The sequence below is a fragment of the Dasypus novemcinctus genome, chromosome 1, assembly GCF_030445035.2.
Source record: "Dasypus novemcinctus isolate mDasNov1 chromosome 1, mDasNov1.1.hap2, whole genome shotgun sequence".
In the NCBI taxonomy this organism is placed as follows: domain Eukaryota; kingdom Metazoa; phylum Chordata; class Mammalia; order Cingulata; family Dasypodidae; genus Dasypus; species Dasypus novemcinctus.
The window spans coordinates 48,566,359-48,591,185 of record NC_080673.1 but is presented as its reverse complement, the minus strand read 5'-3'; the positions used below and the strand labels follow the sequence as shown (position 1 = coordinate 48,591,185).

At 39.7% G+C, this 24,827-nt stretch overlaps 1 protein-coding gene across 3 annotated transcripts in view; it reads left to right on the top strand.

Annotated features, from left to right (window-relative positions):
* The first annotated feature begins 1,769 nt into the window (after positions 1-1,769).
* Positions 1,770-24,827, top strand: part of SMAD1 (SMAD family member 1) — a 93,168-nt gene continuing 70,110 nt past the window's right edge. The window contains exon 1 of one of the 3 annotated variants that reach the window (XM_071214485.1): positions 1,770-1,884. The gene's annotated coding sequence lies outside the window, so the exon portion shown is untranslated. The other 2 variants (XM_004456511.5, XM_071214484.1) reach the window with 2 other exon arrangements.

Here is a 24,827-nt window from a genome sequence, read left to right as displayed (position 1 = left end):
ATATATATATAAAGCACTTTATTGAGATATAATTCACATAACATATGATTTACCCATTTAAAGTGTCTTATTCAGTGGTCTTTGGTGTATTTACAGAGTTTTGTAACCATCACGATACACTACTTTTAGAACATTTTCATTACCTCCAAAATAAACCGCATACCCTTTTACCCTTTAGCTATCATATCCAAGTCTCCATCCCACCAGCCTTAGGCAACTATCATTCTACTTTCTGTCTCTATGAATTTGCCTATTCTGCCCATTCCAGATGAATGCAGTCATATACTATGTGATCTTTTGTGACTGGTTTCTTTCCCTTAGCATGATTTCAAGGTTCATTCATTTTGTAGAATGTATCAGTACTTCATTCCTTTTACAGCTGAATAATATTCCATTGTATGGATATACCACTGTTTATTTATTAGAGAAGGGTTTTGAATCCAGGAGTGACCTAATGTGACTGGAATTTAAGACACTGTTCACTCTGGTTGCTGTTCTAAGGAGCAGAAAGTGATCAGCCCTACTGATAGCAGAGTGATCCCTGCTGATAGGAAAAATAAGATGAGGCGGAAGAATTTCCCAACATGACCTCAAATTTATTTTATTTTTCTTAAGATACTAGGGCCAGGGATTGAACCAGGAACCTCTACATAACAAGCCGGAGCTCAGCCACTGAGCCACATCTGCTCTCCTGAATTAATTTTTTCCTTTGCTTTATTTTTGTTTGTTTGTTTGTTTTTAGGAGGTACCAGAACCCAACTGGGATCTTCCATGTGGGAAGCAGGCACTCAACAGCTAGAGCCACATTCGCTCCCAGTCCTCAAGTATTTTAACAAAGAAAGGAACTTAATTAGCAGAAATGGTCTGACATCTAATCTGTAAACAGCATTTTATGAGCTTTATGGGATTTGCTGCATTTCCTTTGAATAATTAAAAATGGAGCAGAAATCATAATCCAGAATTTAAAATGACTTAAAAGAATTTTAAACTTTGTAAAGGTACATGAACAATAAGAGGGTACTATTAATTTACGACAGTTCTTGGTATTTATTCTTCATATTATAAAGGTAATAATTCTTTTGGTTCATGTAAAATTGCACAGAATATTTATTCTTCTCTAAACATAACTCAACATTATGGTAATTAACCAAGATTTCATAAAACCAAAGGATCCAGCATTCAGAGAGTTTGCTAAGAGAAAGGTTGACTTGTGAAAAATTTTCCATGTCCATACAGATCAGGAAGATGAGAGCTTGTTTGTTTTTGTTTTTAGGGGTTGGTGTCATCTAAGAGAACGTAGAAATCGGACAATTTAAAGTCCTAAAAAGATCTCTTTTGTGGCATGTCATTATTTGGAGCAAGAAGGTTACCTATTCCAATCATTGGACCACGAATTGGCACAAAACACATCTGATTTAGGGTTTGATGTAAGCACATGGAATAGTTACTTGGCTATTCAGTTCTGGGAACATGCAACTTCAGGGGGCCTGCAAATCATTGGAGAGTGAGTGAGGGGGCTATGAAAAATGTCTGGGAAGCAAATTATCAGAAATGCTTTCCACATTTTTAATACGGCTCGGTGGGCTCGGTGGCTCTGTTAAGGAACATTTCAGAAAATAGCACTGAACGTCCCTAGCAGCTAGTGCACCAAGTCCGCTCCAAAGGACTAAAACAGTCCAGGTTAGGAAGGCTAGAACGCATTGTTTTTTTTCTCCTTGGAATAAACCGGGCGAGAGGGTGGGGGCGTGGGGAGGTAGCTCGGGCCGCTCCCTCGCCGCGTCCGCCGGCCCGGGCGGCGCTGCGCTCGCGCCGCGCTTGTCCGGGAATTTGGAGAGGATCCCTGGTCGCGCGGCGGCGGCGGCGCGCGTGTGCGCGTGTGAGCAAGTGAGCAAGTGAGCGAGCGAGCGAGCGGGCGGGCGGGCGAGATCGCCGGGTATTGGCAGTGGAGGAGTGGAGGCTGGGCGGCTCCGACTCCCTGACGCCAGCGCGACCAGATCAATCCAGGCTCCGCGAACGAGCTGGCGGGCGGGCGGAGGAAGGAGAGGCCGAGCGGCTCAGCCCAGGCCGAGGCGCGGGCACGGACCCTGCGAGCCGAGCGCGGCGCAGCGCCGGGCCGGCCGGACCCGGGCCGCGGCGATCCCGCTCGTCCGGCCGCTCCTGCGCCCGTGCGGACGGGCGTGCCGCCAACTCGGTAAAACGAAACAGACCCGAACCTAACTTTCCGCAGAACCGCGCCCCCGCCCTCCTCTCTGCGCCCCGGGCTTCGCAGCGCTGCCGCCGCCTCAGCGGTCGTGCGGGCCGGGGGCGCGGGCTCAGGGGGCCGGGGGGCTCTTCCCCGCGAGGGGCGGACCGGGAACCCCGCTCCTGCCTCCATGATGGCGCCTCCCGGCCGCTCTCGGGAGCGAACCTGCCACCTCCTGTTCCCTTCGCGCCCAGCTGGCGGGGCAGCGTTAGGCCGGGGTTCACCTCGCGTCTTTGTTGGGTCTGCGGTGGAGCCACCGCTGTTCTTCGGTCCCCGAGCCTCGCCCTCGGCCCTGCAAGACCTCTCCGCCCGCCCCCCCCTCCGCCCGCTCCAGGTTTCTCTTTCCCTTTCTGCAGCCGGGCCGAGGCGGTCCGCGCGCCCCGCGGGCTCATTGTGTCCCGCGCCGGCCCCGGGCGACCCTTTGCGGGAGTTCGGGGACCGACGCCAGCGTTGCTCCTCACGTACTGGGCGCCTGGCGAAGCGGGTCTTGCTGGAGGGAGACACCCGGTGTCCCGGGGCCCTCCGCGTCCCAGACGTGTTGCCTCCTCTGTCCCAACAAGCCACTTTGGGGTCGAGGTCAAGGAAAGTTCGCACCGAAATTCCCTCTAATTTATTCAAAGGTTTGGCGGCGCATTAATTTTTTTTCCCCCTCTTCCGCCTACACCCTGTATCTTCGAGCGTTGTCTCGCTCCTTTCCCTTTACCGGATTCGATTGCCTCATTGCGTGTTGTTTGTGAGTTCGATAATGAACAACTGCTCATTTACCTTTCTCTCTGTCTTTGTTAGTGTTTCTCGGAGTTTCTGTAGGACGGTGGGGGTGGTAGGTGTGAGCGAGACAGACGTGAGCTTGCTTTTCTCGTTGCTTAATATATATGAAGACTTAAAGGGAGAGTGTTTCCTTGATGCGCTTTAGAAAGGCGGGGAGGAACAAATGCCTGCAGAATGTTACAACTCCAGTAGCTGCGGCTTTTGTTTATTTTGAAGCGCATGCGATTTTTGACTACACCGTGCCAAATAACCAGTAAGGCGCTTCCCTGTGAAAACTGAGGCCCGTCTCAGAACCGTCTCCTGAGGAAAGCTTCGTTTTCGTGAGTGCTATGACAACCGGCCTTTTTCTTTCCACTCATGTTCTTTTCTTTCCATTGTATCTGAGTTTCAAAGTGTGTGGAATGACACAGAAGTAACCTTTCTATGTGTCTTCCTGTTGCTGAAACTCAGCTTCTAAATCACAGACTGTCTTTATTTCATCTCTTCTAAGTGTCGTGGCTAACATGTCTACACTTAAGTAATACAATGAAAAACCTTCTTCCGCCTGTGTTGATGTTTTCATCTTGTTTATAATTGCCACTTTAAATTTTAATGGAGGTAGGTGGGCTATATTGGAACCGCTATTTAAAAGGAGTCAGGCAAGAACCAAAGTTTTGCTTCATTTGAAATGCCCCAGCATTTTCAGTGGGTATAAATATCTTTGCCTCAGGGTTGGTGCAAGGCCTGCATCTCCTGTAGTGATTAAAGTTTTTGTTCTCCCTTTCCGTCTTTCTTTCCCATTTGCAGTTATTTGATATTTCTGTGCAGGGGATGTACCATTTGTGTAATATCGCAATTCTTAGGAAACTGTAACCAGGGTTGTGAGAGATGATTTTCTGGAGGTGGTTGATCCTTTAGAGGATTCAGGCCAGATCGGGTTTCTTCCGAGGGTTGGGATTTGACCTTGATTTAGTTTTGACCCCTCTGACCATAGGTATGTAAGTAAATATATATTTCGTTTTGCAGGATCCTTTCATTTTATACCCTTGAAAAGCAGGTGACCTCTGTGTTTTAGAGATATGACCATTTTAGGCAATTAAGATGTTAATCTCTTAACACCTTTTGGAATTTAAATGCTTATTTTTTTCTTGGAAGGTCAGATAAAGCATTAAGAGGGAATGAGTTATTTTCCCAAATACATTTATTAGTTAAAAACTAAATTGCACTCTCTGGTTTTGATAATTCTGGGTTAAAGATAAAATTTAATAACTTGGTAGATGGAAAAGGGATAAACTTGAATGTACTTAGAGGAGTATATTTAAGCTGCAGTAGCCTTACATAATCAAGGCCAAGTTGTGTGTGTACAAAAGATCTCATTTGTGTAGTCTTAAAGGCTAATGGAGGCATCATTGAGGCTTTATAAATAATGTAAGTTGTGTATAATGTAGAGTCTCAAGAGACGGCAGAGAAAGCATCATTACCAGCCTTTTCAACCTGCTTGAGATCTTAAATTGATTTACAGCACTGAACTGGTGCAAAATGATACATCAGGATGACATGGGGTCAGCCTGTAAAAGTCTATGATGTCAGCCTATTAGTTCAGTCATCATAATTAAACCATATTACAGGGGCAGCTAAGCAGGAGTCTGGCATTATTCTTCAGATACGGGTGGTACATGAATTTCGTTTATGGTGGAAAGGCCTAAGTGACCAAGATATTAGTGCATCTGAAACATGGAAAGGCTTGCAGAACTCTGAATTTCTGAAAAAAATTAGAGATAAACGCAGAGATGTTCAGTCTTCATTGTATAAGAAGCTGTACATTTGGTTAGTGGAAAAATGCTTTGGGGGTGCTGGTAAGCACCCTTGCAGCACTGATCTGTGTACTGAATCATTCTCCATGTGAGCTTGAATTTAACTTGGCCTCAGAGACCTTCTAAAATGCCAGAGGACTACATGCTTCTTATCTTTGATCCTTTAATTAGCTCCCAGTTCTCACTGTATTGATATATCAGCTGACATGTTATTTCTTTAACCATTCATGGTTACCAGGTCTCTACAGAAAACAAAGATGTTTGAATCAAACTTATGAACAATTCAGGAAAAGAAGGCCCTTGCTTTATGCTTAAATTTCTTGCAGCCCTTATTCTGTTTATGGATCATCTAGGGCTATGCTGTCCAATAAAGTAGCCGCAACCATATGTGATAGTTAAATTTAAATGAATTAAATTTAAATTTTAAAAAATTGTGTTTTCAGTGGCACTAGTTACATTTCAAGGGCATAATAGCCACATTGGGCTAGTGGCTTCCATATCGGACAGCATAGCTGTAGAACATACCTGTTGTCACAGAGGACTATTGGATGGCACTGCTGAAGGACCTCTGCCTCTCTTCTCCTCCCCATTCTATTCACCGTTCAGCTTCTCTGCTTGTTCCCTCTACAGTGAGTTTGTGGGGCAAAAGAGAGAAAGAAACCAGTCAAATTAATTTTGTTACTAATTAGGTGCTCTTGTTAAAAACAGTTTGAAGGTGATAGTTAGCTGCTGGATAATAATATGAGGTTGACTTTTCTGTGGATCATTGGTCTCCTGGACCCTAATTCCATTAGAGCATTGTTTAGAAAAATAATTGTAGTTAATTTATTTGAGTATTTGCGGTGTGCTAGGCATTTAAAATTTAAAAAAAAATTTCTCCCCCTTCTCCCTTCCTCCCGTTGTTCGCTGTTGCTGTCTGCTCTCTGTGTCTGTTTGTTGTATGCTTGTCTTTTTTAGGAGGGGCGAGGAACCAAACCCAGGACCTCCCGTGTGGGAGGGAGACGCCCAGTGACTTGAGCCACCTCCACTCCCATAGGCATTGTTTTTTAGTGCTTGTAATATTTCACTTAGGCCTCAAGACTTCCCCAAGTTCTGTTGTTACCACATTTTATAAGTAAAGAAACTGAGGTGAGGGTGATTCAGTGTCTTTTGCTTCAGGCCTTAGAGATAGTGAGTGATTTATGATTTATAAGCTTATTTGGGATATGAGCAAGGCAATCTGATGCTATGTTTTAGTCTAGAATATCCAAATAGCTATTGTTCTGTGCTTACTATGCCAAGTATAGTTAAGACTTTTATTTTTTTTAGACCTCTAGACAAATTTTCTCTCTAATGTGCTTTCTGGGCTGTCTTCTGCTGTTGTTCTTCTGTAGGTGCTTAAGAAAGGAAATATAATGTTTTCCTAAGTAGAACATAATTGGAAGAATATAGTTGACATAAAAAAGTAAGGCATTTCAAAGCCAACTTAGTTCTATCACCTGATTTTCTGGATAGTTCCTGCCAATTTCCCCATGTATTTTATTGTATAATCACAAGCTGATTGTACTGATGAGGAAGGTACTAGTAGTTCCGTTTATGTATCTCATCAAAATTAGTCTTCCCTGAGCTGTTAGATACTGTACCTTGAGATAAGAATAGTTCATCGGAAATTACTTGGAGATTTAAAAAAATATTGTCTATCCTTTTGTGTAATCCTATATTTTTATATATATATATATATATTTATATATATATAAAATTTTTATTTTTATTTTTTTTTTTGGTCAGTGCTGTTTTAATCTGATAAAATTGTGGACCTTATATCCTCCCCGGCCATTCCTATTCACTTATCCATGCTCATAAGCCCTGGTTTGCTTGTGCTCACATAAAAACCCAAATTGCTTTGAATTTACAGTAAAGTACATCCCTAATTCTTCTTGCCAAGTACTTTATCAACATTAAGATATGTGATTTCCTTTACAGAGACTATAAATGTGTAGTACAAAATGCTGCTTTAGAGATTTTCTCCTCCTTTTGACTCACATTAAGATAAGAAATCTGAGGCCCAAAGGGAATAACCAACTTACCTAAGGTCATCCAGGTAGTGAATGGAAGAAGATAAACCAGAACTTGATCACTCTTATTGTTGTTAAGTGATTGTTTGTTTGTTTTCCTACTGTGTTAATTATATTTTTAAGAGTTTTGTTTGAGCATTTCCAATATAACTGGTCAGAGGAGGAAACAAGAATTTTATGGCATGATAAAGACTTTTTATACCTAACATTGTTCCAGCCGAATAGGGATCAAGCTGGACAACCACAGAAAGATGTTTTTTACAAATTAAAATTGATTTTTTTTTTTCTGTAGAGATGGCAGAGAAAAGTCCCATATCTAATTGCATAAATGGGGCATTACTAAAAATGGGAGATCCAAGATTGTACAAAGTTCAAGTTAAATCATAACACTGTCATACCCTATAAGCAGGCAATTCTGATAAACAGAACAAAATACATGAATTTCCTCTTTGACTCTCAAAAACAAATCACATTCCTAATCAAAAGCTAAAGTTTGAGGGATTTAGGGGGAAAACTAGGGATACTAGAGAGAGAGGTGGAAAATTGTGAGGAGAAAAAGTGATAACAAGTATAAAATGGTGGATAAAATTGATATTAAATCATAATATGACTTGGAGGCTGATGAAATATTCTCTTTAATGGTATTCTGTATGTGGTTTTATTTTTTGGTAACAAAATTAGTAGGACATGCATGATAATGAATAGGGGATTCTCATATTTGCCCCAAACCTGAAAACTTGTGATTTTTCATATTCCTTTTTTGCCATTGTGTACTGCAAATGTTCAGTCTAATCTAGTACTCCGTCATCTGAAGTTATTTTTGTTTTTTTTGTTTTTTTTAGGTACTGGGGGCCAGATATTGAACCCAGGACCTAGTATGTGAGAAGCTGGCACTCAACCACTGAGCCACTTTGGCTTTCCTGAGTTGGTTTTTTTCTCCTTTTGTTTTTGATTGTTGTTGTTGTTGTTTTTGTTTGTTTTTTCAGGAGGCATCAGAAACCGAACCCAGGACCTCCCGTGTTGGAGGCGGGCACACAACTGCATAAGCCACATCCACTCCCTGAAGTATTTTTAACCGCTGTTCTGGAGTAGCTTCCTTTAAGAAAAAGGGGGAAAAAAGCTAACCAACATGAGTGTAGTTTCTTATTACTTAAAACCAAAAATGTAATTTTCTCTTTGGTGTGCATTAAGATGGTGTCAGTTTTACCAGAGGTCCTTAAAGGAGGGAGAGGGAAGAATAGGTGTAACATGGGGCATTTTTGGGATATTGGAATTGTTCTGCGTGTTATTGCAATTACAGATATAGGCCATTATGTGTTTTGTTAAAACTTATAAAATTGTGTGGTGCAAAATGTAAATCATAATGTAAACTATAGACCATGGTTAATAGCATTGCTTCAGTATGTGTTCATCAGTTGTCACAAATGTGCCACACTAATGAATGATGTTATTAATGGGGAAAAGTTGGGGGGAGAGGGAGAAAGTATATGGGAATCTCCTGTATTTTACATGTAACATTTATGTTATCTAAAGCTTCTTTAAAAACAAAGAAAAACACTACATTGAGAAGAAAAAAGAAAAGATGGTGTCAGTTTTAGAGATGAACTGCTAGTCCTTTACACAAAAAGTCACCTTTACTTTTTTTTACTGGCTGACTTTCAGATATGATCAGGCTCTCTAGAGCATTCGTTTGCATAAGGGAAGCTGTTTTTCAGACAGGAAAATCCAAACTTACTGCCTCCAGTTAATTCAGGAAGGTTCAGGAAACTGAAGTATTTGAACCGTTTACCATCTTTGTAATTTTTGTTTTAAATTGAAATTAGATCTTTACAGAAGACCCCATTTTGAAAATAAAACATCACACAAATCCTCTAAGGTGTGAGGGAGTCCTTACCTGTGATTTGTCTCCAATCTCTTCTCCTCTCAGGACCTATCATTTTGATAAGGACCCTTATTCCTTTGTAATTGCCCAGATCTATGGTGGGGTGGAATTGGTTTCTTAAATAATTTTCTTAAGTCAACAACTTGAATTTTAAAAAAAGAAAACATATACTATATACCTATTAATTTCTATATGCCTTGGAGCTCAGGGTGCAAATAAATAGTTGCTGTGTCATGTTTGGCCCCCTCTCTCTGTTGATTAGAAAATATACACGTAAATTTTAATGCTTTATTTGTAGCTTCCCCTTAATTATAGGGCTGCTATCCTCTAAATATTTTTTTACCTACAATCTCAGATTGTTAAGGAATATTCATCTAAACTATACATTCCTTTTGCTCTCCTTTGTCTGTCTTTTGAGGTTTTTTGCAATGTGCTTATACAAAGAAGTATTTCAGACGTTTATGACTTTTTCCTTTTTCAAGCCTTTTCAAATATCGTGGGGTGTGGGGGTTTGAAACTATGTTTCATCTGTTACAATCAAGCATTAAATTAAGTCATTGTGCAGTTACCTAAGTGCAAGATCTTTTGTTTGTTTAGATTGAAAGAAAGTGTGTCTTTTTAATAGAGGATGAATATTAAATATGCTCTTATTAGATAATTTTGATGTAGTATTGTAATAAGTATATGCTTCATTTATTCAATGAATCATTTCTAAGTGACAGTAATTAGTAAGAAAACACAGAGGTGAAAAATTAAATGTAACAACATTATAAGAGTTGCTGTAAGTACTACAGGAGTAAGTTGTACAGACAGCTCACATGATGGCCACTGTGATTTGAAGAGTTTAGGGGGAAGGATCCTTGAAGAGCAGGGACATGACCTGGAGCTGGAAGGACGTATGGGTTTGGGTAAGAAGAACTAGAGGGACTTTCTAGGCAGAGTAATTACATAGAAAACAAAGGAGGTAGGCATGAGTGTTGAGCATCTGTAGAGCAGCACTGTCCAGTAGAACTCAGATCTCTGTTGGCCAATAAAATAGCCATTAGCCACAGGTGTCTCTGAAGCACTTAAAATGTGGCTAGTGCAGCTGAGGAACTGAAGCTGTCATATTGGACAGCACAGATCTAGAGGCTAGTGAGTAGCTCAGCCTGACCATAGTGGATGTTACTGATGGGGCCCAGCATGGTAGTGGAAATGTTCAGAAAGCTTACGTTGGGGTGTGAATCCTGAGGGCCTTGGAATTCCAGAATAAGGAAGCATTGAGAAGTCAGTGAAAGTTTGACTTTGAGCATGCCGCTTAGATTGGAGGGAGTGGAGCCCAGATGCTAGGAGAGGAATGAGAAAGCAACTGACATATCTATGTGATGATAAATCTCTGGTAAAGGTCATAGTGGGAAGAGATGGGCTTTTGTAGACAAAGAAAACTGAAGATTTGGTGATTGCCTGTAGAATAATGGCAGAGGGAGATGTCAGAGAGTATCCTTAAATTTCAAACCTGGGTGCCAGAAAATTAATAATGCCATCACTTAAGAAAAGGAAGAGCTGGTTATGGAAGGAATGTATATTACACAGGAGATACATTAGAAATGACATGTTGAATTTATGGTGGATATCTTTAAGTAGATGTGTCCTACAAGCAAGTTGGAGAAATATATTTAAGATTGGGGAAGGGCTCAGAGCTTTACATATAGATGCTTGGAAGTCATTTTCTGGAGTGATGGTTGAACTTCTAAGAGTAGTTAGGTGTTCTGAGAGAACCCTGAAGAGAGAAAGAAAGAGCTGGTGGGTTGACTCTTTAATTGAAGCCATAACAAGGAATTAATAGAAGGAAGAGGCATATTTGAAATAGGCAAAAGAAGAAACTGTAATAAAGGTCACAGGAGTGGAGAAATTAGGAAGCCAGGGGAAGAAATTCCAGAAGCAGGATGGGAGGGGAATCTGGAGCACAGGTGACAAAATATTATCCATGGTAAGGAGAGAAAGTTGTTGGAGGGTTGTCTAGAAAGTTGGGGACAAGGTAGAGAAGAAAGAAGATGGCAGAGCTCATGATTTTCCCGGTAATGCAGGAGGCAAACCCCCTTCATTGGGATGATGAGGTGGGTTATCAGCAAATGGTATTGGAAGTTAAAGAACCTTTGTAGTGTGCCAGAGACTTATGGAGAATTCAAAAGGACTCTGAACAGCAGTAAGCCTGGGGTAAGCAGTAAGTTTAGTGTGGTTGTGTAGTAGACTCAGTAATTGTTATTCTCTGCTATAATCCTGTGGCCTGGTGGCAAGACTGAAGGGAAATGTCAGGTGGTATGATAGCAAGTTGGATAAAAAATGAGGCTCTGGAGTGAAAATGCCTGAGTTCAAGTCCAAGCTCCAATGCTTATATACTTAATAATGTAGGGGAAAGCTACCACTCACCTCTCTGTACCTTGCTTTTTTTTCCTCATCTGAAAAATGATAATAGTATCAGACCACAGATTGATACTAAGATGAAATGAGTTATAATTTCATATTTTACATAATATAACATGCCATTAATTGTAACATTATTTTGCATAATTGTGAGGGGGAAAAATTGTCAAATGCAATACACCATTGATTTTAAGACTTCCTGGGAAATGAATGTGGCTCAGTCGGTTGGGTTCCTGTCTACCATATAGGAGGTCTAGGGTTCAATGTCAGGGGCTTCTGGTGAGGGCAGGATGGCCCACGTGGCGAGCTGGCGTACGCAGAGTGCCAGCCCTCATGGGAATGCCGCTCCTCGCAGGTGTGCCGCCCTGTGTGGGAGTGCCATGCAGCGTGGGAAAGCCACCCTGCCCAGAAGTGCCAGCCAATGCCGAGAAGTGACATAGCAAGATGATGCAACAGGAGACAAAGAGGAGAGGAAATAAGAAAATGTAGCAGAACAGGGAGTTGAGGTGGCGCAAGAGAGTAATTGCCTCTCTTCCACTCCGGAAGGTCCCAGGATCGGTTCCCAGAGTCACCTAATGAGAATACAAGCAGACACAGAAGAACACACAGCAAATGGACACAGAGAGCAGACAACAGGGGGAAGGGGATTGGGGGGGAGGGGATTAAAAAATAAATCTTTTTTAAAAAAAGCTTCCTAATTTCAGCGGTGTTAAAATATGGGAGAAAAAGTGCATCTTACAATCAGTGAAGTGCAGAATATATAAAGGGTGGATCATAGAACTTGGCAGATAATAGACATGCAGAAATTGTTAGTCATTTATATAAAAATCAATGTTATTTTAGAGTCTAGAATGTTAATGAGGGCAAAATGGAGTCCAATTTAGATAAGTACTCACTGGTGATAGAGCCTAATGGACCAAATGAATTGAGAAGAGCTAAGCAATGGGTGTACTAGTAATCAAACTGAAATATCAAGTTTGGGGATTTTGTAGATGAAGCATTTCCCTGACAAATCTAGGTAAAGATTTTTAAGAAAAGTATAGTAATTTAAGAAAAGAAAATACCCTTTAATGATTTAAAGAAGTTATTTAAATTACCCAAAGGTAAGTATTCTAAATTTATCCTTTTTTTTTTTTCTTAAAGCATTCATTTATGTTTGAAAACTTCTTTTTCTTTTCCATTTATGAGTATGTACTCAGTACAGAAAGATTCTGGCCTGGATTTTTGTCATAGTGTCAGAAAGAAAGGGGCAAGTTAATTTATGCCATTTCAAGACCTAGGAAATGGAGCTATTGACAGTCAGCTGCAGACCCTTTCTGAACATGACTCCAAAGGAAGAAACCAAAAGAAAATATTACAAATCATTTATGTGACCAGACACTCACAAACACAACCTGAAAGATAACAAGTAAAAAGTTTGCAACACGTTTTTATTCTTTGTAAGAAACACCACCTAGATGGAGAAATTGGTAAAGGACACAAAAAAAAATTCACAAGCAGATGAAATACAAATACTAGTAAACATAAAATGGTCTACTTCATTTAGTAATCTAAAAATGCAAATTAAAGGGCCATACCTTTTTTTTTAATCTATCGGATTGACTAAGATTAAAACATTATATACGTAGTATTTTATTAGGAAGGGTTTGGCACCTGAATGCTTGTTTACTCTTAGTGGGAAAGTATGCTTGCATGGTAAACTGCAGCAGGTATCCAAAAGCCTTAAGTATGTCTGCCTCTGGACCTAGCAGTTCCATTTCAGGAATTTATTTTAAGGAAATTATCAGGCAAGAACTCAGGGATGTATGAACAGGGATTTTTAAAGATTTATTTGCTTTGTTTTTTATTTATTTCTGCCCCCATCCCCCCGCTCCCCACCATGGTTCCCTTGTCTGTCTGTCTGCTCATTGTTTGCTAGCCTTCTGTCAAGATTCACTGGAAACCAAATCTGGGACCTCCTGTGTGGGAGGTGAGTGCCCAATTGCCTGAGCCACATCTGTTCCCCACGAGCTGTGATATCTGCTGGCTTGTGGCATCTCCTTGCGGTGACTGTGGCTAGTTTGTTGTGGCAGGTGCATTGTCTGCTCATCTTCAGGAGGCACTGGGACCCCAACCCAGGACCTCCCTCGTGGTAGGCAGGTGCTCAGCTGATTGAGCCACAGCCACTTCCCAATCACTGTTTTTATATATTCAAAAGATGTCACTAGTCTCTTTCCAGCATAGGGGTTTGGTTAAATTTTAGTACAGTCATTCCATGAAATACACTGTAGCTTTTTAAAATGAAAATGTAAATCTGTTCATGCACCAGAAAAAAGTGTGTGTGCGTATACATGTATGTGGTAAGTAAACTTCATCACAGAGTGGCAAATAGTATAACCTCATTTTATTAAAATGTAAGTGTATGTATTTCTGAATTGTTTTATGTACGTGCTTGGATGTTAATAGATACACAGATACAGTCATATATATATATATATACACTTACATATATATATATATATTACACTTTGGAAAGCTCTGTAATATCTTTAGCTAGCGGGGTTATAGATTATATCTTCTTTCATCCCATTTAGTCATAAATTGTCAGTATTTGGTTGTCTCCCATGTGTGGGTTATTTGTATAATAAATATAAACAAATATTTAAAAAAATAATACAATCATGACCCAGGCAAGATTGAGGAAGTGTGTGTAAGGTCTTCTGTGTGCTAGTCACCTGGTAAGTCCCTTAGCTGTCAGGAAGAAATAACTACTCAGTTAAGCCTTTCACATTTGAGGAAAATCCATTTCAGCCTGTTCTTTTCCATTTCTGCCTGAATGGGAAAAGAGTGATCAATAATTACTGGACATTGATTACTTCAGAAGTGCAATATGAAGAGTCTTTGGGTCATTGTGTAAAAAGTTCAACATTAATAATGAGAACGCTGTTTGGCTCTAACTTGGGTTATTTCATCACAGTTGGTGCCTTTGAAGAGTTGGCCTTCTCAGTGAAGTGTGAAAATGGGAACTCTGGAGTACAGGAAGAAGTTCAGAGGCATCTTTAACTGTAGACCTTAAAAATGAATGGGTGGTGAAGGTGGCTGGGAAAGGGGAGGAAGTCAGTCTGTTAGGAGATTGTTGTAATTTTTTTTTTTTTTGAGGTAACGGGGCCAGGGACTGAACCTGGAACCTTATGTGGGAAGCTGGTGCTCAACCACTGAGCCACATTGGCTCCCCAGAGTTGGGTTTTTTTTTTTGCTTCTTGTTTTTGTTTTGAGAAGGCACCAGGAACCAAACCCGTGACTTCCATGTGGGAAGCAGGAGTCCAGCCCCTTGAGCCACATCTCCCCAGTACTTTAATTTTTGTTCTAATGCTTGTGGCAAAGAGAGGAAGGGGTGATCCTTTTCTTAAAAATGGTGGTGATCACTCTGTTCTAGTACTTACTGAAATCGGGGAAAGGCTTTCCAGGGACAGTTCTAACTTGCTTAAAACTAAAATATGATAAAAAATAGAACATTTTCCTGTAAAGGTTCTTTTTTATATCTTTTACTTAATTCTCTGCTCATTGGTCCAAAATTGCTAAAGTTTGTAAAATGATATAGCCTGGCAGTTTTTGCATATCTGATTTATAGACAGTATGGCTGTAAGTTCAGTGTAACGCTGTGTTCTGTATACCTTCTTCACTTTTCATTTTACTTTGTTGTGATTTGTGGGTCATCAACTGTCAGTCTGAGAAAACTAGGCGCCTCTCTTTAAGGAAAGAGAGCCAACATTTCCCAGTGCCTAAAAGAAGCTAGTGTTATAAGGAGGAATAAGATATCTATAAATTGAAATTAATATGAGGTATGTCTTTTCTATCACATTCTTTTTTTTTTTATGTTTAACTTTATTTTTTTATTATCTTTTTTTTTTTTTTAAGGTACATAGATCACACAAAATGTTAGGTTAAAAAGTATAAGAGGTTCCCATATCTTCCCACTCCTCACCCCCCTCTCCACTCCTCCCACATCAACAGCCTCTTTCATCAGTGTGGCACATTCATTGCATTTGATGAGCACATTTTGGAGCACTGCTACACAGCATGGATTATAGATTACATTGTAGTTTACACTTTATCCCAGTGCATTCAGTAGGTTATGACAGGATGTATAATGTCCTGCATCTGTCCCTGCAATATCATTCAGGACACATTTTCTTGATATTACCCCATACCCTCTCTGACATGAGTTTGGGCTGAGTCTCCTTATTTGAATGTGAGGTGTTCTAGCCCTGTAGGATCCAGCAGTTGTACACAGTTTCTCAATCAAGTGGCATGATTGATGAACCTTAAAGACAGTGCTTCATAGCGCGTGTTGGAATGGGCCTCTCTCTCTTAACCTGAGTTGCTGTATTAGATTTTATATTGGCATTTACTTACTCATATGAGGCACAGTGATGGTCTTTGAGTATAGTTTTGATTATTGAGATGAACTAGTTTATGAGGTATAATAAGTGAGGGAAGTTCTCCCATGGAGTAAAACCTCTTATAAAGTTAAAAAATAAAAAAGTTACATATCCCCTTTTAATTTTCTAGCTTTTTTCTTATGGATAAGAGTTAGTGGTAACTGAAGTAGGTGACTCTTACCTAGCTGCTAGGCAGACTCAGAATTTGTCAGCTGCCTCACCATCTCCTTTCTTTTTTTTTTTCTTTTAAAGGACATGCAAATATTTCAAATTTGGTCCCTCCCCCAACAAAAGACAGTAGCTCTTCATGAAGGGGAATATTAATGATGCAATGGATGTTGCTTTAGGAAGTCTATATTTCTTCCTTATTAAAGCCCAAGAAAGCTCATTGTATATAGCTTGTCATCTCATCTATCACAGCTTCCTGTTTTGCTTTTTCCCATTGCAGGCTTTGCAATCTGGCATAATTAATAACTCTTTATTTTCCTTGTGTTCATGTTTATGTGCTCAGGACTTCTATTTAGTTTGTTCAAGCCTGAGGGAATGTTTGATTGGTTTTCAATTTTTTCCTGTTAACTGTAAGCAAAATTAACTTGATTATCATTTAAAGGATTGGCACTAAAGCTCTTTTCATAGCATTTATATGTTTTTAAGCAATGAAAAGTTATGTTTTGTCAAACTGAGCAGCTGAAATAATTGATCTGTATTCCAGGAAGGCCTCTTTTAAAAATGATGTATCCTCATTGTGGGATTCTGTTTTTTTGTTAAGCAGATAATATTACATAGTCTTAGTGTGAAGGGTATTTCTCCTATTATTGAGATGGTCTTTTTAAAGTCAAGGGATTGAGAAAGAGGTCTGATGCAATTGTAGAGTTCTTGCTTTCTGCCCACTTCTATTATATTTAGTTCATTTTTTCGGCAAGCTTTTGAGTGTCTATATTTATGGTTAGTAATAGTATATCTCTTAGGTGGATAAAGTTGGGATAAGGAATCATCAATGTAGGGCTTGTACTGAGTGAGTTTATAACTTTGAGGAACAATTAAAAACCTGCTTGACTAGCTTCTGCTCTAATAGCTTTTATTGCAGCTCTTCTGTTAACTCGTTAGATTGAGTTCCTTGAGGCTATTCGTGTCTTCCTGATCTTGGTGTCTCCATGGTCAGCATGGTGGTTCTCACGCTGTCTGCACATGAGAATCACATAAACAACCACCACCACAAAAATGCTTGGGCCCCACTCCTAGGGGATCCTGTGCAGTGGTTGTGGTGAGAGCGTTTTAAAAAGCACCACTGGTAATTCTCAAGTACAAAAGGATTAGGAACTGTTGGCCTGCACACAGTTGATGAATGGGAGTTTTCTTTTTCTTTTCATGAAGTTTTTAAAAACACATCAGGAGTTATGACCTATGATGTTATAAATTCATTGCTTTTATACCCCATAGCACTTAGTACTGTGTGATGCCTGATGTGGTTGGTCAAGGCATACCAGTTAATTTTGAGGATTGATTGTTTTGTGTCTCCTGCCTTTTTTTCTTTGAAAAGGGATAGGAGGAAAAGGTTTATGTGTTTGACATCTTTCCTTTTTTCCTTAGGTCCTAGAGTCTAAAAGTGGAACGAAATAAAGTTGTTGAGGCCTGAGTCACTTAGATTACAAAGAGAAAAGGTGAGGAAGGGTTCAGTAGACGTAGAATATTGGTTGTTTGGCAATAACTGGGAACGTTTTATGTTGTCACAACTGGGGTGGGGATTGCTGCTACACATCTTAAAATGTGTAGGACAGTCCCCCATAATGAGTGAAGAGCTATCTGACCCCAAGTGTCGATAGTGCTGAGGCTGATAAACCCTGGAAGAGAGGATGAGAAAGGGAATCAGGCAGAAAAGATAGCTGAAATGGTAGTGTCACTGACGGTTGTTTCTGCCACACCAAGACACTGTTTGCTTTGTCTTCCCTTTTGCTCCCCTCACCTTCTTCAGAGTTCAGAGTACTCTTTCTCTCTCTATATATATATACATATATATATATATTTTTTACTTCTAGCTTGTATATTAGCCGTTAACAGTAAATATTTAAACATTTTGCCTATATTATAATATACTTGAAAGAGTCCTTTAATTAAATTTCCTTCATCTCTATATATTTGCTTGATTGGAAAAGTATTACATCAAGAAAAAAATGAGCAGTATTATAATTTCTGTTAATTTTTGGTTTATGTTTTCAATAAAAGACCTTAAGAATAATCAGTGGCAATGTAGAGAAAATGAATTTTTAAAAAGGAGTTCATTTTTTATTGTTCCATAGACTCATAAGAAAAAGAATAGTAAGAGATGAACATATACATGGGCTGTTTTCTGAAGCAATGGTGCCACTTTCCTTGTGTCTTGTTGAATTACAGCTTATAGCTTTTTATCCTTACTCCAAATTCCCTTGATTAAAATGAATTTACGTTTTGTTATTGCTGCCCTGAGAAAAACTCATGGTTTTTCCATGTTTTAGGGAAATGGGAGTTGAATCGATGGATTAAATAAAACTACAGCAAATCCTTGTTTGTCAGTCTTTTTTTTTTCTTAATTTATTATTTTTTTTAAGTTTCTCTCCCCTCCGGCCCCCCCCTCCCATGTCTGTTCTCTGTGTCCATTTTGCTGGATGTTGTTCTCTGTCCGCTTTTGTTATTGTCAGCAGCACAGGAATCTGTGTTTCTTTTTGTTGCGTCATCTTGCTGTGTCAGCTTTCCATGTGTGCGGCGCCATTCCTGGGAAGGCTGCACTTTCTTTCGCACTGGGCAGCTCTCTTTACGGAGCGCACTCCTTGTGGGTGGGGCTCCCTTATGCGGAGGACACCCTGCGTGGCAGGGCACTCCTTGCACGCATCAGCACTGCACGTGGGCCAGCTCCACATGGGTCAAGGAGGCCCGGGGCCGCGGACCTCCTGTGTGGTAGACGGACACCCTATCCACTGGGCCAAGTCCGCTTCCCTGTTTGTCAGTCTTTGATCTACGTGTATTTAGGAGAAGCAGGGCAGTAGACGGGCAGCCATGGCGAATTACTTAACTTTTCTTTGCCTTAGTTTGATCATCTTTAAGGTAGTACTTACGTTATAGGATTCTTTTTTAAGAATTACGAAGAGTTTGTATGTGTGAAGTACCGAGGATGGTTTGGTGCTTCATGGCCATGATGATGATGATGATGGTAACATTGTAAAGATGATTTTTTATTCTTTTTGAATCCTCGATACTTTCTGAAGAGCTATGTTGAAAATTGAAGGAAATCATAAATACACTTTTCCGTGGTATTTCCCATAGAACCACCTGAGTGACAACTCTCTCCCTCTGAGATTTGGTGGTAATAATGATGGGAGTTTATTGACTCTTTTAACGGGCATGTTTCACCTGTTCTGTTTCACCTGTTCTGTTGTCTGTACTCTGAATTTTGAGAGGAGGATAGAGTGATTTATGGGATAAAAAGTGTTTCTCTTTGTAAGTTTTTGTAAAATAGTATACACTTAAAATTAACTCTTATCCACTTGTAGATGTTTCACAGCAATTTTTGAATCTTGAATATGCATTTCATTAGAATTACCATGTTCTCTAGGTAATATAATAGCTTTATATTAGTTTAAGCTAAATATAATGAGGAATTAAAGGCTTTTATTGTTAAAAGCATAGTGCATTCCAAAGCAATAGTTATCTTTTATTAAGGAACCTTTGGATTATCCATTCGATTATTCATACCAGTGATGTGACTGGTTGATAGTACTTTAAACTCATTTGGATTTTCATTGCAAAGTAAGTATGCAAAGCTCAGGATGAATGGGAGTTGCAGTAGCAGCATGAAAATTACCCAAATTGCTGCTGTCCTGTCTAATTTATATTTTCCCTTTTTCTCTCCCTAGAGGTATGATTTTCCTCCTTAGATAACTGCATGCTTGTTGATGGTGGAAACTGTGGTATACTCATTTTCTTTGTACAACACCTTCGTGTTGGTGGTAAGCGCTTAAGGAATTTGTTCAATTAAATAGTGTGTTAGTGGAAATTAAAACTCGCTTAGTTGTTGAATATATAAAAGAGGAGAACTTGAGTACTGAAGCCTTCTAAGACCTCTATTAGTTTTTCCTTTCTGATTGTTAAATAAGCCCCTTTGGGGAGGCTATAATGGATGGGACTGACAAGTGATCTGAGGCAGAAAAAGTCTGAATTTATGATACAGCCTTACCTAACTCTCTAGGTCTGGGGTTCTTAACCATTTTTGTTCCATGGATCCCTTTGCCAGTCAGGTGAAAACCATGGACCCCTTATAAGTCCACACTATATTGTATACTATTTAATAAATATATCATACCCGCACCAACACATCCTCACACGAATAATGTTTTTTGAATTTCAATTCAAGCTCATGAACCCCCTGTTAAGAACCCCTGCTCTAGGTGATGCTTGCTTATATCTAAAGCAGTGTTTCTTCAAGGCAGTGTGAAAGACTTTCATGTGCTGCTTTTAGCTCTTGGGAGGAGGGAGCTTTTATTATTCTGGAAGAATGCTGCTGCTCTCTATCTGTTTTCTTCTCTGAGGTAGCCAAGTGAACATTTGTAAGTCCAGCTCACTCTTGGCACATTGAAAACAGGCTGTCATTGATTGTCTTGTGGAGGAGAGTGAAATTTGACTGATCTTGGAATTTGTTTCAGTGGTTATATAATAAACTTTGATTTTTGGAAGTTGTTTGATTCTTCCAAATAACAGATTTATATAGTGGAAAAAAGGACAGAACAAAATTGATCTAGAAGATATTGGAATAATACAAAACATATTTTAGGTGAGAAATTTATGTACTGAAACATTTGAAGGATATTTGAGTTGTTAATGGGAAGGAAACTTGTTAAAATGTGCTATTTTTTAAAATTGAATTGTACGAGCATGTCAATGAGTTGCTTAATAAAAAAAATACATTTCCATCCCTATCATATTCCCTAGAATTATCATATATTTCAACCCTGTATACATGTATAAATTTCTCTGCAACATCCCAGTTCATTGGTATTCCAACTTGTGCAGAAGGACTTTCAGTTTGTTTCCTTTCTAAAAAGATAAATCTTGCCACCTCTTAGTCATAATACTGTCCTTTGGAGCCATGCAGAATAAATCTCTTACCTATACTATGTTGTTGTTATTGGGATTTTTAAGTTGAAAACAGTAATTGGTTCAAAGTAAAATTGGTCTGCTCTCCTGAACTCCTTCCTCTTCAGCTCACCCCTAAAGGTAACTCCTCTTTCTTTCCAAGCCTCTCTTATAAATTCCATACATACATATACACACATATTCATATATATATGATTTTTGCTTCCATTTTTAAAAACAATAAAATTTGCAACATTTGTTCATCGTTGGTTGTACTTTCAGAATACATCCAGAATCTGACCACTTTTTGTGACCCTGGTCCAAACGTTTATCACCTCTTGCCCTAACAATTGCCATAGCTTCTGTACCAGTTTGATATGGTTATGAATTCCAAAAATAGATATCAGATTATGTTTGTAATCTGGTCTGTACCTGGGCGTGATTAAGTTATGATTAGGGCTTTGATTGGCTCACATCATTAGGGTGTTGAGTCCCCGCCCCTTGGTGGGTGGAGACTCACAGATAAAATGCATGGCAAAGGGACAGAGTTTAGGGTTTCTAATGTTGGAGTTTGATACTATAGCCCTGGAAGTAAGCTCACAGAGGAAAGAGAAGCAAACCCCAGGAAGAGAGGAGCCCTGAGCCTGGGAAGAAGCAAGCCCTGGGAAGAGAAGAACACTAAACCCAGAGAGAAGCAAGACCTTGGAGGAGAGGAACCAAGGAAACCTGAACCCTCCCAGACGTCGGCAGCCATCTTGCTTCAACACATAAAAATAGACTTTGGTGAGGGAAGTAACTTATGCTTTATGGCCTGGCATCTGTAAGCTCCTACCCCAAATAAATACCTTTATGAAAACCAACCAATTACTCTTAGTTTGCATCAGCACCCCTTTGGCTGACTAATACAGCTTCCTAACTGGTCTTACTTCTTGCTTCTGTCCCTGCACCTTTTCAGTCTGGTTTCAATCCAGCAAGCCATAGTAAATCAAATCATGGCTCTCTTCTGTGCCAGTCTCCCACTGCTTTCCATCTCAATGGAAGCTGCCGAAGTCCTCCATTTGTCTGTCCCATCTCTTCTCTCCCCTCAGGCATTCATTCCAGCCACACTGGACTCCCTGCTGTTGCTTGAGTGTTCCAGGCATGTTGGTCCCTCCTTGCTTGCAGTACTGCCCCCAGATAGCACCATGGCTCGTTCCCTCACTGTTCAGAGTGCTGTTCTACTATTACCTTCTCTTGAGGCTATCCCTGACCACTAAAAGATAGGCCCCCTGCAGGCAGGCTCTATGATGGTTTTCAAAACACTGTGTCTGTTTTGTTCAGTGCTGTATTCCCAGGGCTTAGTATAGTGCCTGGCACATGATAGGTGTTTTTCTAAATAAATTGAATGATGGTAGAGATTGTAGGCTTTTCTTTTTCTTTTTCTTTTAATGTAAAATGAGAACTTCCCTAAGCAGACAGAAACTAGAATATAAACTTTGCTTTTTTGTTATATATCAAGTATTAAAGTTAGTTTTCTTATTTGTAACTACTCTGTTAATAGAATACACTTTTCATGTTGTTACACTTTTCAAATCCATTTTACATTTAATTTGCATAACAACCCAGGAGAGTAGGTGGTGCTATTAAAATTTTATGGAAGGGAGCAGATGTGGCTCAAGAGGTTGAGTGCCTACTTCACACATGGGAGGTCCCAATTTTAGTTCCCCTACCATTAAAAAATAAACGAAAACAAACAACAAGCAAACAAATGAAAAAACCAACTCTGTGGAGTCTATGTGGCTCTGGTTGAGCACCAGCTTCCTACTTACAAAGTCCTGGGTTCAATCCTGGGCCTGGATACCTCAAAAAAAAGTTGGTTTTTTTTTTTTTTAATTGAAAAACAAGTTGAGCCTCAGAGAGGTTACATGTTTTGTTCAAAGTACAGTCCTTAAGAGCTGCAGTTCAAACCTACATCTTTTCATTTTAAGTTAAAGACTCTTGTTTTCTGACTTAGAAACATCTTAAAATACCAAAAATTGTAGGGGTTTTATTTTGCAAGTCTGGAGAATGCTCTGACTGCTCATCCTGGGTTTGGCCTGCCTTCCGTTTCCATTTTACAAATACATAAAATAAATGGTTAACTTTTAAATTCCTGACAATGACAAATCAACAAGTTTTATTTCTCTCACCTGTGGAGGAAGCAGCCTCCACCCAGTTTTACTGAATTAGGAGGGAAGTGATTTTTTCAAGTGATAAAAAGAAATAAAATTCCATGTTCTTCCCAGAGGAGGAGTTCAACAATTGGGAGAGTGGCGTGAGACCATATGTTGGTTTGTAAAAGGATATAACTTGTAAAGATGTTTCCTTTGATGCCTGTGATGAATATGGATGTGTTTCCCTTCTAGAGGGTCCTGATTAAATTAAGCAATTAATAGCTGAGCTGAAGGTTCTAAATTTAGGGAGAGAGGGTTCAGGCTGTCCTGCCTTTGTGTATGGCATCTCACCCATACAGATGTGTGCTTGTCGTCATAAACAACACCTGTGAGATCAGTGGAGAATGACAACTATATTCCAACAAATGAAATACAGGAATTTTTTATTAAATATAGTAAAATATTTCCTCCTGTAGCCTACTCTATTTTCACCTATGAATTTGGCGTTTAAATTGCTTTTTTAAAAAAAATCTGATTAATGGACTTTAGCATCAGTCATTACTAGATTATAATGAAGATCTACTTACTAAATCATGGTTGAGAAAGTTACTTAACCTCTAAACCCAACTTTTATTCGTAAAATTGAGATAATGATGAATACATTCAAGGATTGCTGTGAAGAGTCAAGGCAGGATTTATAAAAACAATATAATGTTCGCATAATTCTTCTCATTTGTTTATGATGAACCATTCATAACTGGCCACGTATGGAAATTTACCAAATGTAGCATTCTTTGTCATCTGTAAAAATTGCTATTCTAGGATAACAGTGGCTCAGAGAGTAGAATGTTTCCCTATGAGATAACTCCTGGAGACTTTTTCCTCTTGAGGTCAATAAAATTAAATTTTAAAATGCCTCTGGTCGTCAGTCTTTCCTGTGTTTGAGGAGTGAGCTCTTGCAGACCAGATGACTCTGCACAAATTCAGAGTTGAGGTGAACATAGATGAACTTTATAATGGTGAGGTAATTAGTACCTGGACATCTTGAAAGGCTGCCATGTACTGAAGGACATTTTTCCATTACAAGCATGAACTTGAGAACAGGGATCTAGTGAAATTAAGGATGATGTACAACTTTTAGAGGAAATGGCAAGAAGATGTAGAAATAAGCCAAATTTCTTTGTTGAAGTTGGAGACAGTGAGAAGACTTTTAAGTGCCTTCAGCGCACTTAGCTAAACAAATAATCATCTAATAAGACAAAACAGAACTGACACCCACTATTCTCTAGGGAATCTCTGTACTAAATAAAATTAACCTGTTGGTTTCTAAGTAGCCTAGATTTGTCAAGATGGAAGGACTTATTTGTGCAGAGCAGAACATAGAGTTATTGTCTTTAAGACTTTTCTAATACTTGAAGAAATATTGAAGTATATACTAGATATATAAACTATCATGACATCCTTAGAGAGTTGTGTATTTGTGACCTCCATGAGTTCCTTGATTTTCATCAAGGTGTGCTACTTTTGAAACTGTTTGGGGAAGTGAACTTGGCCCAGTGGATAGGGCGTCCGCCTACCACCTGGGAGGTCCGTGGTTCAAACCCGGGCTTCCTTGACCCGTGTGGATCTGGCCCATGCGCAGTGCTGATGCACGCAAGGAGTGCCGTGCCACACAAGGGTGTCCCTCACGTAGAGGAGCCCCACACTCAAGGAGTGTGCCCTGTAAGGAGAGCCGCCCTGCACGAAAGAAAGTGTAGCCTGCCCAGGAGTGGCGCCACGCACACACGGAAAGCTGACACAACAAGATGACGCAACAAAAAGAAAACACAGATTCCCGTGCTGCTGATAACAACAGAAGCAAACAAAAAGAATGCGCAGCAAATGGACACAGAGAACAGACAACTGGGGCGGGTGGGGGGGGGGGGAAGGGGAGAGAAATAAAATAGATCTTAAAAAAAAAAAACAACTTTGAACTGTCACTGCTTGTAGTGAGTTTACAAGCTAAGTAGCAAGCTGGCATGCGTAGTCC